Here is an 18,090-nt window from a genome sequence, read left to right as displayed (position 1 = left end):
AGGCATATTTTAAAAACAGAAATAAAAAAATGCTAATAACATGTTGAATCGAATTACCCATCACGTCATGACGTCTTTAGACGAAGACTCTAAAATCCGTGTCCTTCCCACGTCGTCGAAATCCAATGTCTATACAACTATTTCAAATAAAATTAAATAAATATACAAAAAACTTAATCGGCACTAAACTTACTATTAATCTACAATCGCCTAAACAGCTAATGTGCAATAAGAAGGAATAACTAGGTATATATTTTATTAAAAATTAAACATACCTAGTTATTATTTAAAATAAATTGAAAGTTGCACACCTATCTCTATATGTTTGACCAATGACCATTGACCTGAAATTTTTATTCGAATATTCTATGCACGCTTCCTATAGTAATAAAAAAATAATAATTAAATAATAATTTGTAATACTTAGTCAAACGTACAAAAAAAAAAAAAAAAAAATTAGAAGAAATTAAGTTCAACCATCGAAAATACTGTTAAATAAAATATTTTTTATTGTTATTAGTTTTTTTTAATTCAAATTTTTATATCTACATGACTAGTCTATAGTCTATTTGTATTTTTATTAACGAATTAATTTAAATTGTATTATTTAGCAAACCACAGTAACTTTATTATTTTCAGTCTAACAAATAATTAATATTGCATGTCTACTTTTTAGTTTTCACGATTAAACTTTATGGTCAAATATATTATTTAATTTATAATTATCGCTATCAACTATATTTTATCAAACCCAACATAGTGTTTTGAAAAAATAACTGAAGTATTAAAATCTAGCGATAATAAAACATAATATAATTTTAAATGTTTAACATGTTGCTCACATTTTAAAGAATGCCGTATTAATCTATTACTGTATTGATTAAGTTTGTTGTTTTTAGTTCCTATAAAGTTTGTTGGTACACAAGTTGTTGAATAAGTAATTATAATATTTTCGCACCATATACATAATATTATATAAATCAAAAATTAATTTAATGTAGATACATTAAAAATTTGGAGTTTTGTTTAATAAGCATGTACTCAACTTCGTTATGTTTCACATTGTTAGAGAAAAAAATAGATTCATTAAACAATTAACTTCATAGATATATATTATATTTTAATTTAACAAACAAAACCTGTATAAAGTATGATAATATATTAAAGACATAATTCAAAATAATATAAGTACGTATATAAAATTATTATTATATGCCGTAAAGTACTTCTACACAAATGTGTACTTAAGGGTTTTAAATAATAGGTACAATGAATGCACTTAATATAATTCAGCTGTACAAATATTTTTTTACGTAGGTAGGTAATTCAATAAATGAATGTATTGTAAACTTACCTATAAAATATTATTGAAAACGTTTGTTTAACCTTTTTTTTATCAATTCAATTTTTATATTTATTCAATCTGTATAGACTTATTAACGACTATAATATAAAATATAGTTATAGTCTTATCGATAAGTACTTATATTTATCTTATCTTTAATTTTCAAAACTCTATTTAATCCATTAATTTTTATTTCAAGAAAACCAGTACATCATGTACATTGTACATTGAAGGAATACATATTAAAGAATATTTTATGTGAATAGTAGATGTTATAGAATATAGAGGACATCCCATTAAGTACGAGAGCGATATTCGAAAGTTTAAGGCATAAAATTAATAAAATAAAATGCAACTATTTTATAAAATAGATATTTTGATACTTCAACATAAAATTAATGTACAATGCTAAAATTCTAATTTCTAAATTTTATTCTTTATAAAAATGATTTTGAAACAAATTATAACTACTTATGTGACTAAGTAACAATGAAAAAAGTAAATTAAGTTAAAATTTTAAATCTATTTTGAATTTATTAAATACTTTTTACATTTACATACAATCCAAAATATATTGAGTGTATTCAATGCGATGTATTCATAATATATTTTATAATTTTATTTTAAATAATATAAATTAGTTATATATCTACATTATACATTATTTTCAGATATTTACTCTTCTAATCGGAACAGCACGTTTATAACCAGTACCATATAAAATATAAACGTACTTAATAGTAACCTTCTCATAAAATATTTATAGACAATGTCTATTAGGCATGGTAATAAACTCAGTTTTTGAATTATATAAATAAATAAATGCATATATTTTTACTATGATAGGTACGTATGGCGTGTATGTAATCAAAAATTATATTACAGTTAGTAACCCATGTTAATTCACTCCTTTAAATAGTCTCTACTCTCTATTATATATTTATTTTCTTTCATTTTTTATTATTTCCCTGCACTTGGCTGGACTTATATTTTATAGATTTTAGTTTACAGTTGAAGTTGACAATAATTGATAAATATCCATTTTTATTTATAATTAGTGAATATACCAATATTTATATTATACATATATATTTATATAGGTTCAAATATATTCATTGTTTTATAGATAAATATGAAGTATAATATATACCTACCATATTGTAAATATTTATTTAAAAAAAATAATTATCATAATTTTTTTCGTACAAATAACAAATATACATTTAAATGCACTATTGTGCACTATTGTGTAACAGTTTTCCACTTAGAGCCACACTATTCGGTTTGATGGGTCCGAGTAAACCAATAGTTCACACCCACCCACATTATATCTTGTTGAAACAATAGGAGCCTATAAAACGTAAAAATGAATATACCTAATATATTTTTAATTCAATTATTAAGGCTCTAGTTCAAAATAAATAACCTCGATTACAATGAACATACATTTTTATTAAAGTACTTATACGTTTAATTAGTATCGATCTCGCTAGTATAGCTATTTTTAAAAATAATCTAACGATTTCGTAATTTAGATTGTAAATTCAACGAAGCTCCAAAGTATATAGGGGAAGTACCAATAAACTCACCGAATAAAAATATGGTGTATCGTAATTTTATCAATTGTGTTTAAATCGGCATATAGGCACTATTGATAATTCGCAAGATACAGTTTTATTGATAAGTTTATTACTTAAAACTGACAAGTATTCAAAATGTTGTAAACATAATGTGTGAAAAGATGAAAAGTAAGTAATTGATCTTCTGTAGGTACAGTAGGTGTCAAAGGTTGTCTTGCGAATATCTAAGTCACTGTAATATGTATATGAGGTGTTAAATTTGAATTCAATAATAAAGCATTGTACACAAAAAATGATTCCGAGTGAAGATAGTCTGTTAATTTATAGAACCATTATTATATATTTAAATTAATATTGCAGTATTTATTTTACTACTAATTTTAACACTAGGAATTGAATTAATTTAAATTAATTTATGCCAAAATATAGCGTTAGTTGCATTGTTAATTAATAATTAATATATGTGTGTATCATATTCAAAAAAATTTAAATTACAAAATAATCTACGAAATTTAGTGATTTTGAATATTTTGACTATGTTTGAAAAGATAGTTACAATAACAATTAATAAAAAACATTATGTTAAATTTTTGTTAAGCCTTTTGATAAAATGAACATTTTTTTATACAGATCATTATTGAAAACTACTAAAAATACAGAAAATGTTTAATTGCTATAAATAGCTCAAATGGATACAAAATATTTTGAAAATTATACCATAAGAATTTTGTGAAACTAGTTGTGGTAGTGATCTCAACACCCAAAGTACTAATTAGATTTAATTTTTAACAAAAAATATTTTATAGTTTAAAGTAAATAAATTCTAATTATTTTTACTGTTCCAAAAAATGATGATAGACAATAAAAACATGCTCATCCACACATTGTTGTAAAACAAATAGATTCATTGTTCCGTTAAAATTTAAAATTCAAAATGTTTTATTATTATTTATGCGTTTTATGATATTATATTTATTATTACCTAATTAATAATAATTATTTATTATTATTTGTTCTGATTTATTATTTAGTAAATTATTAAAAATATTTTATTAATTATAAAATAATAAATGCAACTTTATACGATACATAATATTTATTATGTACCTAACTCATGAAATTATTTTCAAAAAAATAAACTGACGATATTGATGTTTCATCTTAGTTTATAATGTTTATAGGTATGCAACACATGTTTGAAAATAAGAATAAATACATTTGTTGTAGGTGTATTATTATTTGTTCCATTAGCAAACCTTAAAAAATTTTGTTTTTCAAATGTAGATCAATTAAAAATTAATCAATGAAGTTAAATAGTAGCCACGATAGCCACAGGTAAATTTAGGAGATGGAGGAATTGATATAGGTTGTTTTAATGTTTTAAAACTACCTGAAGCGGGATTGAATATCGATATTCTATTATTGAAATCGAATGGGTCCACTAGTAGCTAGTTGATGTTTATTAAGATGGGTATTTTTTTATTTGCTATGTATTGTGTATTTATTGTTTTTAAAATAGTTGAATACACATTTATTTTATAATGCTACGAAACCCCGTTGTAAGTAATACGATACGACTGTGTATTAGGGTAAAAATAATGTGTAAAGGAGTTTTTTGAATGCTATACGTTTCATTTAATCCAAATTAACAAAGAATTCGAGAACAGAACCATCCATTAAGGACTATTGACAACCTCGTCGTCCACGCCACCTATACATCATTATAATGTATCTATAAAAAGTATAGCCCGAAAGTGTATTTATTTAGAAAGTTAGGGGAATATTTTGGCTCTATCATCAATATTTGTTAAAGACTGTTCATGGGCAATGTGCACGAAAACTCTAAAACAATATATATATGGATATAATATACAGGACTCTTAAATTATGTTTCTATAATGTCACTGCGGTGACCTGTCCCCACTCTTTTAATTCTATTCGATGCGGAGGTTGCGTAAGTATAATAATATATTTAAGATATAGGACCACCTGCTTTCTATGGCTTGTCATGTTTGATTTATGTTAATGCATACGCACCACGACGCAGCATGTTGTTTCGGGTTTCGTCGTATCCGTCGAATCGGTCTGTGTTTTCCATTTTATTTATTATTGAATAATGAATATATTATTACGTATAAAACATATACATATTTTTGTTTTTTTTTTTTTTTTTGTTAACTGTTAACGAGCCTAAAACCAGACTCGACATATTCAATAGGACTATTGGAGTGTTATCCCTATCCAAATCACTATACATTATATAGTATAATAGTTGAATATACAATTCTAATTTTGTAGTTGTTTACGTGCCCAAAAGGTTAGAATTCACGTTATTACGACACACTTATTTTGTACCAAATTAATATTTATGACGCACTTTATTCATTCCTAATTTATGTAACGTACGACGTAGGTACCAATGTATATATAATACAATATGTCAGTATATTATACATTAAAATTATACACTATATGAATTTCATGATAGTATAGTACGATAATAATATTATAAAAAAATTATAAGGAGCTTAATATGTTTAAATGTATTTTCTCTCGATTATACTATACAGTACATACAGTACTATGTATAGAATCTCATTAAAATAAAATCGAAAAATATATTAGGTAACATTTATATAGATGAATTGATTTGAATAAATGAGTCGATTATCAGTTAAAAATTATAACGTTTTATTTTATAAGCAACCATAAGAAACTTTCAGTAAAAATTAGATTACAATATGTTCACTTCTTGATAAAAACAAATTAAAATTTAATGGTTTAAAAATAAAATAAATAGGCAATAGCAATATCATTAACATCAGATCAGTAGGGTATATACCTATATAAGTACCTTCCTATATGGCTATATCCTAGTACAATTTAAATATAAAATATTCAAAAAATTTAACGAAACAATTCGAATTTTTTTTTTAAATATATAATTGTCCTATTCAATAAAAAATAACTACATAAACGGAAGATCACGAGAAAAAATTTATTTCTATACATCTTATGAAAAGTTGTTATTATCATTATTGATAACCTTTTGTTATAAAATTATTGAATGAATCCATTCAGAACTGTTTAAAAATTTGTTATTATTAAAATTAACCGACTGCGATCATTATTCATTAAACTAAACATACCTAACTGTAAACATTTTTTTTATAAAATTCTACTATCTATTATAGTTCCTCGTACATTATTTATACTCTGTACAATTATACAAATTCAATTAAAACCAAGATATATCTATTGAATAATATAATTACACAGATTATCAATGCGAATTCCTTTAAAAAAATATTTAAGCTTGTCACAATTTAATTGTTACAATTATTTAATTGTAGAGTATATTTAAGTTTTAGGTTGATATCTATGCAACTTTAACCTTTTGGAGGGAATTATAATTGACAAATCACCAAGGTAGATTCTTCAATTTTCTCGACAGTAAACGATGCAAAAATTGTCTAGCAGTGTGCACTAAAACTTACAAGTTAGTTGGCTGGGCTATGTAACTCATTTTATGTGAATATAGTAATATTCGTATTAACCAAATATTTTTCATGGTAATGTAACACTGTAACAGTATCACAGACTTATATTTAGCTAAATAGTTGAACCGGCTCAAGTCCAAAAATTGTATATTTGTGTTATATTTAATATTACAATGAGTATAAATAATATATTTATGGCTAATCATTATGATTTTAATACCTATATGTATTCTATACAATACATATAAATAAACGCGTATAATATTATAATATTATAACACAATAAAATTATTAGTTATTATACTTATTATCTATTACGTAATAATTCCAATTAATTCTTTTTCTGTTAAACCAAACATGTTTTATCGTTATTCTTTATAAAAATGATAATTAATTAACAATAATAATTTAAGTGATAAACATATTAAGGTTCAATGGTCCATATAATAATACATCGATGGCTAGGACCCAATGTAAGACAAGATTAAGTCAAATAAAAGTCGGCCAACAATTTTTTTTTCATTTCATTACGGAAAAATACTTGATAAAAAAAAATATCCTTTCAGATGGTAATCAAAAGGAATTTGTGAGAATTTCGAATTGTTGAAAATAAACAGTATTTTAATCATTATTATATTTTTGTTTAGAAAATATATAACTTAAGTAAAAATTATAATAAATGCAATTTTATAAAAAATAATTAATTTATAATTTATAATTACGTTTTAAAACAAATTATACTTAAAATAATCATTTACTTAACATTTGTATAGTTACCTGATGAATACTTCCATGATTTTTGATTTGAATTGTGTAAAAAAAAGACCTTGTTTTCCCGCATTTATGTTTGTATGTATAATATATATTATGATGGAAGTTATTAAAAAATAACGAGATATAAATTTAGGTAAACAGGATACAAATTTCTTATCAATTACAAAATTATAATTTGAGAGTAAAAAAAAAATTTTCTATTAGGCATATTTGTTTTCTGTGTACTTTAATAACCTGTCACCAAGTGTCCAAGTCACTAGGTATGTCCCCAATTCGAACGATTTCGACCTAAATAAATCGGTGAAATGTGAAACCCTTGGAAAACTCCCTTCTAATTAAATAATTATCTATTGTACCATAGAACAATTTGGTGATTATACTTCGACCCAAAAATACTGTACAAACAGTGTTAACCTATACAATTATCGCGTTACGACGTCATTATACTTATTGTCGGAGTTGTGTTTCATGTTTTTTCATGTACTCGATACCTATGTCTGTTAAAACACGGTACAAGTGCACCTAATAGTAATATATCTGGCTTCGGTGGTCGACTATTGGGCTGTATATATTATAAAAATCATCGTAACGACGAAAGAGTTCAAGGACTTATGATAATAATAAAATATAAATTATAATACGTTTATTATACATATCAGACGGGTCGACTGTGTTTCATTTTAATTTTTTATGTATGTGTTTTAGCGTTATTATAATATTTGTATATATTATCATTGTTGAACGCGGACACGTGGAAATAATATTATAATCTCGAAATAATGCTTCTATTTACTATAATATAATATGCGTTACGCACACATTTATGACAATGAAGACTAAATCATTGTGCATTATTTGTTAGTTTGTTAGTGTTATTTTTATTTTATTATTATTATTATTATTATATAAAACAATGAACATGGCATATGGATATTGATATTTTACCACAGTGTAAGATTATTGTTTTGTGAAATATTGTAAAGTACTTAAGTGAAGCTAGTTAAAAGTGCTTCGATAAAAGTAATCAAAATATCTATACCTAACTATTTAAATTAAAAAATATTTTTTTTTATTATTCCTATTTATTTTACTATTTTACAATCTCAATTTAAATAGGTACTTTAAAAAAATTGGAGCAATAAATGTGTGCATATCTTCAGTTATAAAATATAATAAAAATATTACAAATTTCAGTAGACTTACTCTGACTTAGTGTTGATTATTGAAGTCTCTTAAGTCTAGTCGAGTATTAATTTTTTGAGTTAAGTTAAGTTCATAATTTGAGAACTAGAATATTTAATCTAATCTATTATTGTCATATATCAGCTTATTATTTTAAAAGTACAGATAAAAATTCAATAATTCAGAAGCAATTTTATATAGTTTTTTTTTTTATCTTCATTAAATTAAAAAATATAAAAAAATTATAGTTCTTACATTTATATTCTTGATAAAATATTGGAGTAAAGCTGAGTACCTACTTGATTTAATTCGATTAAAATTAAACACTCTTGATCATAAGTACAAAAAAAACAAATAAAATAATCAAATCGAATGGAGTACCCGAGTACTCAACCTACACTCGAAAAGTTTTTCTTAGTTGAATACTTAATCAACTTAGCATAAATTAAGTACTCGAATTCACTTCACTATTTTTTTTTTTTTTTTTTTTTGATAAAATAAATATAAAAAGTAAAAACTATAAATTTAAATCTTTTTAAAATATGTTATGTTTTGATATTTCGTTTTAAATTTTGTATATATATTTTTTTTATTTGTTAAATACATTTTTGTTGTAGTCCGAGTGAGTCCGACAATATAATAATTAATTACCGAGATTAAAGTGATAAAAGTAAAATTGTAAAGAATAAACAATAAATGACAAACTTGTACTGCAATAGTCTGTGATTCTATGAATTTTATTGTAGAAAGAGTAAAAAATCAATTGCGTAATAATTATTGAGGGTTGTATTTGTATATATAGGTATTTGCCTAATTACTGAACTGCAAAAGCGTGATGGTCATATCTATGAATTGTTATTTTTCTGAAATTTGAAAGTAGCGGGATGGGAACATCTGGAGCGATAATGCTAAATAGCCTGAATAATATGGAATTATTAAAAACTTAAATAAAAACATCATGGATAGGCAGTTATCAAAAATATGGTTATGTTTGATAATGCCATTCGTAGAACAATCATTATAAACGGAAATTCTGTGATAGATTATATGGATAGGTAACTGTAAACTTCCGGTTTTAATAACCCGAAACTCTCTCGAGTAGTCAGGTTTACTACAATACTATCTATAACAAAGGCGTATTTAGTATTTTTTTGAAATGAAAAAAAAAAGTTAGAACTACATCAATATCTTTCCAAAATTATCGTCTGAAATTTAAGAAGCACAGTAATAATTCTGGTTGTAATATGTTGTTATTGTTTTATGGTATTTTTAAAACAATATTTCCAAAAATAATATATTGTCTCCCACAGTGTGATCCAATTTCAGCCATATAATTTATACAGAACAACAAGTAGTTTGCTAACCATTCCAAATAGTTCTACAAAACACATCCTAAAATCAATTTATTTTTAGAAATTTTTATTTCAAGTATTCAAACTAAAATTAAACTGTTCTAAATCAAACCAACAAAATATTCAAATTAGATTAAATAACACATTAACTGAAATAAAAAAAATATAAAACTAAAACTATTGCCGGCATGGAATTCTTGAATACAGTACTTATGTAAAAACTGTTGTAAATTATAATATTAAAAATAGATTAATATAGACGCATAAGATAAAATTAAATCAATAGATAAAAACTATTGAAAATATTTTTAGGGAAGCAAGATATTAAAGTGATATATTATACTTCATTAGCTCATATATCCTTCTCGTCTCTAATTTCCCTTTATAAATATCAGATTACTAGACTTGAAGGGTACATGTAAACTCTTCCATGTGGCCAAATCTAAATACTTTTACGTAATAACTTCATTCATAAATTATAATTTAAAGTAATATTGTATGTAATGTAAATGTTATAATAATAATAATAATAATAATAAAGTATTTATAATATTTTATATTATGAATATCCAAATTTCAAAAAAGTCTAGTACTTATATAAATTGTAGTAAATAATAAAAATTATTTTAGTAGAGAAACTAATAAAATAAAAAATCATTAGTTAAATTGAATACTGATTTAAGTTTTAAATTTAATTTAACATTCAATAATATTGGTTTTTTTTTATCAAAAGTGGACGAGTTCAACATTAAAAACACTGCTTCTTTTCTTCGTTGATCTAAACAACCGAGTAAAGTTCACAATTTAGGCTTCGGGTAAATATAATTTTAACCTGAGAGAGTTTACTAGTTTTAAAAATGACGTGGTAAACCATATAAGACAATCGGGAGAGTTTATAAATACATAATACATGGATATATTTATTTTTATTTGAGGTCGCGCTTTCTATTCAGTTTCAGCAAACCAAAAAACGTGACTGCGCCACCGCGGGGGTGCTATAGCGTATCATATGGCGAAACATCGACTAGGGTTGTTCCAAAATGTACGGTCACGTCATTATATTGAGTGTATATTATACTTGTGCAACTACGTTATTCCATAAATATTTTAGTCGATTTGAGCTGCAGTTATCGTTCGTACAAAATGTATAGAAACGATTATTTTATTATTTTGTTTTTTTTTTCGTGACGTCGCGGTTGTTCAAAAGGTTTTTGTGTCGAATTGCATTATGTCCTGTCTGTATATAATATATTACATTATTATGTGCTTACGGTCAAAGATGAAAAAAAGCCGGTTTGACTAGGAAGAAAGACGGGTGCGGCAGCGACCGTAATGAAAAATGTTTTTCTTTATCGTTATATCTTTGTATTTATCGACCCTTCAATGAATCGTTTGACTGCGTTGACCCGCCTGTAGGCATTTTTTTCACACGCCACCCTTTTTTTATTGTACAAAGCGTATAAAGCCTGTTTATTATATTCACTTCTAAACTACAAAATCCGAAATTATTATATTTTATTGTTATTATTTTTTTATTTGTTATTGTCTGTTTTTAAAATGTGAAATTGTGAAACGTATAATACAACCGTAAACGAAACACATGTACACGTAGAAACGTTGGTATTAGACAAAATATTTATTGTTGTCAAGATTTCGTTGGCTATATATATATATAAAAAAAAAAAAACGAAATAAGAATTAGGATGAGCGACCTGGTCGCATCTACGTGACATGAATGCTATGCCTACCAAAACATCTGGTTGAAATATTGTGTCTTGGTTGTGATATTTATAATTATACTCTTTTTTTCCGTGTTGGATCGAAAAAAGCTCGAGTATAATCATATAATATCTACTACCTATTAATGATTTTTTATTTTTAGGTTTTATAAGTGATCGAAATACTAATGTTAATATTTTAATAATATTTTTCGTCTATACGTTTGCGATATTAATTGATTATACATCCGTTGTGAGTATATATTTCAAATAAATAATTATTTCTATCATTAAAATTTTAATAACGGACGCAGACGTAAAAAACGTCCGTGTAAATAGATACCTTATCTTTTTTCAGTCAATGTTTATATTTTATTACTCGTTGAGGTTCATATTACTATATAGTATAAACTCGCAGTCCATTTTATAAAATTTTACTCGTTATTAAAAAAAAATATTTACAATATCTGAACAAAGTATACGACAGGTACAAAGTATTATATTTTAGATGAAATATAATAGAATATCGGGTGGCCTCATATCATTTCGAGACCAATTTTCCCAAGGCTGGTTTAAAGATTTGTATTATATTTTATTGTTCTGCCGCACGTCTGTGTATTATTATAGTGGCGAACAAAACGAACAGCGTTTTTTTTTTCGGAATACATCTATTCACTGTATTGGGTATATGCTATATTATGATATTATACTCTGTTTGATGAGTGTAACACAAGCAAATAAATTGAAACACGTTTGTCGGGCATTGCAGTCGCCGTACGATTCTAACGCGATTGACTCTGTATAGTTGTGGACTCCGATATTACGGTAACGGAGGTTACGCATATTACCATGATTTTAGAGCGGGAGAGACACTTGCGGGCTAGTTACCATAATGGCGCTAAACAAATCCAATTCCAAAAAAAAAAAATGTAATAATAAATAAATAATCAGACCATGTTATTATACAGTGGTCCATTCTCACGGCGATAGATTATTCGTTATCGTTTATCAGCAATGATATTATAAGTGTAATTTGGTTTTTTTTATGTTTCGTTTGAATAATAATTGTCGATAGGGTACGACAAAACATAGATATGTATTACATTTATAGCTCGGCATATATTATTATAATATCATGTTATACAGTCCGGTTATTGTTGACCAGATAAGCTAATAAAAATACATTTATGAACGAAAAATTATTCTATTTTTAAACGTGACTTGGAACAAAAAAAAAAAAACCAAAGTTTAGAGAAGTTGATATTATAAATATGAAGTTTATGACATTTTATTAGACGATGATAATCTATGTTATTTTATTTCTGTATAATAGTTACCAATAACTTATTGGATTTTATGTACGGATTTGTATTGTACTAGAATACCTGATATTATTAAAAATATGATATAAAATATTATAGAAACAAAGAACAGTTTACGATTTTTATTAGAATTACCTTAAAATGTTGAAAAATTCCAAAAAACAAATTATAAAAAATTAAAATAATGTAAAATAAAACTAATTTTTTTTTATTTGTTTGTTAATTTTACATAATATTCTTAGTAAGACAATATTATAAATGATAGTTAGATGGTATAAAAATAATACGATTATCCGGTTTAGTGATTATTAGCTACTTATTTTTTAATTATTACAACATTAAATGTTTTCTTTTACACGTTAAAAATGCTATAAAATTATTTTACGAGTAATACACTTAAACGGTATACACCGTTTATGTGCATTTTAAATGTACGTCGGTTTAAAAATTATCTAATTTCATCATATTCATCCCACAGATGTATTAAATATCTATTTTTGAACTAATGCAACACTCACCCTAATGAAATGAAATAAAAATAAAACGTTGGCAGTATTACAAATACGGGATGTGCTATCGCATGTGTGAAAGAAATTAGTATTTTGTCGTTAGACGGACTTACAATATATCATATTATTATTGTAAGAGAATTAAATGTTTTGTGTGTTTCATGGTGTTGGCGCACACAACATTTAAACCGTTTATTTATTGTTATGATAATACGAGAATATTTTTTTTATTGAAAGTGTGAATCGTAAGTAAACGACGATTTATTTACTTCTATATATTGGGCGTCTATATTTAAATTTCTAAATGAACGATGCATGGATAAAATGGAAAAAGTTAATTTTGGCTATTTTTGTAATTATACACTGTGTTGTACAAAAACAAAAATGTTCTATGTAGGCAATTTTTCATTTTTATTGAAAAAATGTGATTGGCATCAATAATTCTTGTTTGAAAATTAGCCGGAGAATGAAAGTTTTAATACAGAAATGAGATGTTGTTTTTTTTTAAGTTTTTTTAAAATCAATGATTTCGATTAATTTTCTTTTAAACATTCGGTTATTGCACAATGCAAATAATTTATTTGTGATTCAGCGTACAATACTAGGAATTTGTACAAATATTGATTGGTTAAATGATTTATAATACCTAATATGCAAAACTAATGTTATTTGGTGGTCTTGTTGATTATGTATACAGTATACAGTATACGTATAGTATGTTATTAAATTGTTGGTACAATTTATTGTGTATTTGTTCATGTTACGGGTAACATAAAATGGATAGTGTTCACATTACCCAATTTTCGTACTTTATCCGTAACAAATATATTTTTTTAGAATTAATAATATGATAAAACGATGTATCTAATACGAGTAAATATACATTGTTTTTTGTATAAATTCACATAACGTATTTTCCTCAGTCGTACACAAAATAATTACAATCGCTCACAATACGGTATTAATACTGTTCACATGCTGGCGTCGACATCGATGAGAGGTCTTTTGAAGGCCATCGCCATAAACACGGTGCATATTTGTAGGCCGAAACGACCAATCGAAATTCTTTATATCCTACCCTGCAGGTGTTTTTATATTTTATATAAATATATATTATATATAAAACGCAGTCTCTCGCATTCCAATGCACACAACTCCCGAACGCGCATGAAAACATGTTGTACTGCGTTGAGTGTTCGAACGTATTAATTCCAGATGTCCAAATTTAATTTTGTGGAGATAGAGATTTGAATCCATTATTATCTTACATTTATACAAGCACATGAGTTTAACATATTATTATATAATTCCCATGTAAAATAATAAAAACCAGATTTATATTCATTTTGTTTGGAGATTTTCATAAACTGCGTTTTATTTCTTTCCAAATATACATGTATAGTAGTCAGTAGATATAATAGGCGTGTTATACAAAGGAATAAAGGACATAATATATAGTAAGCTATCTTTATTCCATGCAAAAAAAAAACAATATCCATTTGAATATTGTCTTATAAATCTTGATTTTCTTTCAAATTGTAAATCTACGTTAATTTAAATTTTTATATTATTAAATTATCAATGTTAACGGCTGCATTTTCATTGCTTGTTTATAGCGGCTAGGTGGACTGGCAACATGGCATTCCCCTCCGCTTGGTCTTTTTAACAGATTTATTGAATACTTATATAGGTAGTTTATTTAAAACCGTGGTGCTCGAAACGTCATGTATAAAACTTTATAATAGTTATAAAATTTCTAGATAATTATATGTTTGACCGGTGATAAAACCGGTCAAATACTTATTATATAGGTTTAATACTAATAATTATCATCTAGCATACAGTATAAATTAGTCCGTTATTAAACGTTCCATACATTTATTTTACTAATATATAAATATTAATAAATTATTTAATATGAAAAAAATTATCTTTATGTTATTCGTTAATATTCTGTGATAAGTGATAACCGTCGTTACGTCTTTTAATTTTAGGTTGATTGAAGCAGAGGAATTCTAAAAACATTTTTATTACTTGTCAAATCTACAAAAGAATATTTTTTCATTTCTTTGATTCGATCTCTTAAATCTAAAAACATTGTACTAAAAAAATCAAAGTATAGTCGCTCTGTTGTATAGTAGGTAATTGTCGAGTTTACTAGTCACTGTTATCGAAATATTAAACTTGAATTCAATGATAAATTATTGCATACGAAAAACCATTGTGAGCTAAGACAGTATGTCAGACACTGTCTAATGTCTATTACTTATAATTTATTTTATTATATTTTTATACTAGTATACTACTATCATTAAATTTTTTATTGCTTATTAGTTATTAGTTATACTGTAGATTCCATTATTTTTTTTCCCTCAAAAGATTATAATTAGTATACTATTAATTATTATAATGCTATATAATACATAATTTATACCTAATTTATATTATATATACATTTTTATTAACTTGAATCGATACCGACTATTAAAAATTTATTTTGCGATTAGTAATAGGTACTATGGATTTAATTATTTTTCACTTGTAACATGACGTTTATTATTACTTACTTAAATATTTTTTTTTTATTGTAGTACATATTTATATCAATATAGTTAGTCTAATAGTGATATAAATAGGTTATAACTAATAACTTAAAATTAATCTATTTTAAAAATGTTTTAATGAAATATAGTAATATACGTAAAATTTTTAAATCCCAATAAATAATATTTTTGAATTGCAACAAAAAAACTAAAATAATTATTTTTCGTTTGAAATATTTATTTAAGCCCTGGTTGTAGGAAACTTGGGCTTTATTGAATTTTGTTAACATTTAAACTTCTATAAAATATGTTTTTTTTATTTTTTAGACTTGGAGGTTTTTTTAAAACTTTTAATGAGTAACCGTGAACTAAATGGTCAAAGCTTAGGTATAAACATTGAAATTTGTATGTATTTTCAAATAATTACAAATGCTAATTTGCAAATTTTCTTTATTATGACGAGTTATGACGAATTATGCCAATTATTTGTATTTTAAACGCTTACAAACCTATGTATTTAAATATTTTTAATTTACTATAAGAACAAATTACATGTGATATTGTATGCATTTTCAGGCTTTAAAAAAAGCCTAAACATTTTGATAACAATTTTAAAAAAGTTAACAATTTCAAATGTCTATAAATGATTTAGAATTAGTCTAAATATTTTTTAATACTTCATTGTATATTTTTTAATCGTTTTAAGTTTAAACAGATAATATTTGAAAATCATCAGAGAATAAATCATAATGTCTAATTATTTTCCAGAACATTTTTATGAATTTGTCTATTTGAGTGGTGGAGAAATTATGCTATTAACTATTTTTTATCATAATAAATTGAAATTTTTACCAAATAGCATAATAAATGTATTAATTTCTTCGTTCTACCGTACTATAATATAATAGTATGTCAATTATAAATATTTTATTTGTCTCCTTCCATATAAAAAACTTCAATTTCATTTCTGAACGTCAGTATGACAAATATAATAAGTAATAACAATGCATATTGTACAAAACTCAATATTTCAATCGGACAAAATTGTATATTAATTGTATGAAAGGAAATTTCTATAACTATTCGTAATTTTGTTCACATTTGAAGAATTAAAAGGGTCTATGATCGTATATTATTATAGACGTGTACTTTGAAATGGTTTTTTTTTTATGTAGGTACTGTATCATTTTCACTGCCATAGAATTTATTAGATAGGTTGTTCTATTGTGCCATTGACTTTTGACTTTTGATATCGATACATTTGAACTAATTAACGCTACCTAAATATGATTAAAATGATTGAACGGAGAATTGTTATCGGTATAAATTCTTATATTTCTGTAAGCACACAAAAATATAATGGCTGAAAAGATTTTGTAATTAGACATATTTTAACTACTATTCGTGTTTTTGACTATGTATAGCAGTGATGCCCAACCTTTTTTCTTAGGCAGGCCACTTTGGTAAACAATTATTTTAAAGCGAGTCGCCAAATATAAAAGTACTAATAAACAATAATTTATATCTTATTCTTTATTTAATAATTTCATTTTATTATACATACTACATGTAATATGTAGACATGTAGTACAATAAATCTATAGGTACATATTAGACTTAATTTTATATTTTTTATTGACTAATGAAAAAATTACAGATTGAGGTACATATTATGTAGATGTAAGTAGTTTGATTACTCTTTTATGTGCACTAGTGATATCGATATTAAATCGTAAACTTTATAATTGAAAATTTCCGATAGAAAAAGTCGCTAATACAATAAGATAAAAAATAGTTTTTCTAAAAATTGTTTCTTTCATTTAAAAAACGTACAACTGGCCACTTTTATACCTTCGAGGGCCACATGTGGCCAGCGGGCCGCGGGTTGGTTATACCACAGATGTATAATATAGGTAGGATACATAAAAACTTGAAACTATAGTATAACTACAGTAAAACGTCCATGTAACGGTCACCATAGGGACCGGAAATAATGACAGCTATTTAGAGTGGGCGGTGGCCGTCCTACAGAGGTGACCGTTAATAGAAGTGCAATATTTACAGGTGACAACTATAAATTTTTCTCTGTATTTTCATGTACTCTATATTATTATAGAGTATATAAAAAAAACCAAGTATATACACAATAATATGCACATTCTAAAAAATGTATTTTTAGGCAGACAAGAGTTATTTATTTATATAAGTATGAAGGTACCTACAATTTAAAAGTTTAAAGTTAATCATATTCAAATTAAAAATATT

This window comes from Aphis gossypii, chromosome X (assembly GCF_020184175.1).
Source record: "Aphis gossypii isolate Hap1 chromosome X, ASM2018417v2, whole genome shotgun sequence".
Classification (NCBI taxonomy): Eukaryota; Metazoa; Arthropoda; class Insecta; order Hemiptera; family Aphididae; genus Aphis; species Aphis gossypii.
This window is presented reverse-complemented; position numbering follows the sequence as displayed.